Genomic DNA, 1,377 nt, shown 5'->3' with positions numbered 1-1,377 from the left:
ATATATATATATATATATATAACAGTTGAGATCAGGCTGTCATACAAATTTATTACTGCTTCTTTCACTCAATATTCTTTCTTAATCATTTCCCTATGTTATTAGAAATATGTAAAGAGGCTATTTTAATATCTGCACAATATACCATTCCATAATTTACTTATTCTTTAAGGGCTTTCAGGTTATTCCCAGTTTTTTGCTAGAGAGGAATGAATTAGAACAGAGTGGAGTGAGGGGCTCTGGGAGATGAGGCTTGAGGAGGGACCTTGGAGGGAGAGGAGCTGTTTGCTGGGTTGAAAGGGGTGGAGTTGGAGGTGGGGAAAGGCATTCTTCGTTCAGTGGCCAGTTTAAGGGTGAGACTGTGGGCCAGGGAGCTGCTATCTCTTAGAACTAAGGGGTCCTGAGCCAGGACATTGACCATGAGCATGGAGAGGAGGGGACAGATGGAGGTGGCATCTGTGAGGAGGAACAGAAAACTGATGTTTACTTTCTTAGAGGAGGGGGGTGAGTCCAGTCCTTCAGGGAAGTGTTTGCCTCCCACACGGAGCAACCAACAAAGGGTTCCCACTGCCACCTGCTGACCTACCATGTCACTTAGACTAGGTGACTTTCTGTCTTTCAGCCCTGATTCCCTTTCTGGCAACCCAAGCCTAAAAATATCCACCACCTGCCTTTGCCCCCACCAGCCTGGGGCCTCTGTAAGTTAAGACCCAAGAATGCCCTTGCAGAGCAGGGGCTAAAAACCTGAACTTGGATGTAGTTTAAGCACTGGGCTACTGCCCGAAAAGTGATCAGTTCAAAGCCACCTCAAGGCACCTCAGAACAGAGTCTTGGTGATCTACTTCTGAACGTCTACGGCCATTGAAATCCTTGTGTATTAGCCTGTTACCTGAACCAGGTGAATCTGTTACATAATTTTAAAAACAAGTGAGATGATGACAACAACAACAACAAAATAAATAAATAAAATTTAGGAAAAAGAATGAGGGAAAATGTATGGAGCCCAGTTCTGCTCTGACACGCTTGGGGTCGCCATGAGTTGGAACAGACTAGATGACAGGTTTTGGGTTTGGTGGCATGTGTTGGAAAATTTCCATAATATATATATATATTTTTAAATCCAAAAAAACAAGTGAGATTGAAATATTTAATTGTTTATTTTTCTGATAGATGAAGATGTGTATCTCCGAGTAGATGAGCTTAATGGCCAAACTGAAATGTATTTGACGTCCGGACTATAGAGGAGTTCTGGTGGCATAATGGGTAAGGCACTTGGCTGCTAACCAGAAAGCCAGTGGTTCAAACCCACCGGCTGCTCCTTGGGAAGAAGATGAGGCAATCTACTTCCTTAAAGACTTGTTGTTACTGTTTTTAGGT

Source organism: Orycteropus afer, unplaced genomic scaffold, assembly GCF_000298275.1.
Source record: "Orycteropus afer afer isolate SDZICR_OR568_19922 unplaced genomic scaffold, OryAfe1.0 scaffold00083, whole genome shotgun sequence".
Taxonomy (NCBI): domain Eukaryota; kingdom Metazoa; phylum Chordata; class Mammalia; order Tubulidentata; family Orycteropodidae; genus Orycteropus; species Orycteropus afer.
This window is presented reverse-complemented; position numbering follows the sequence as displayed.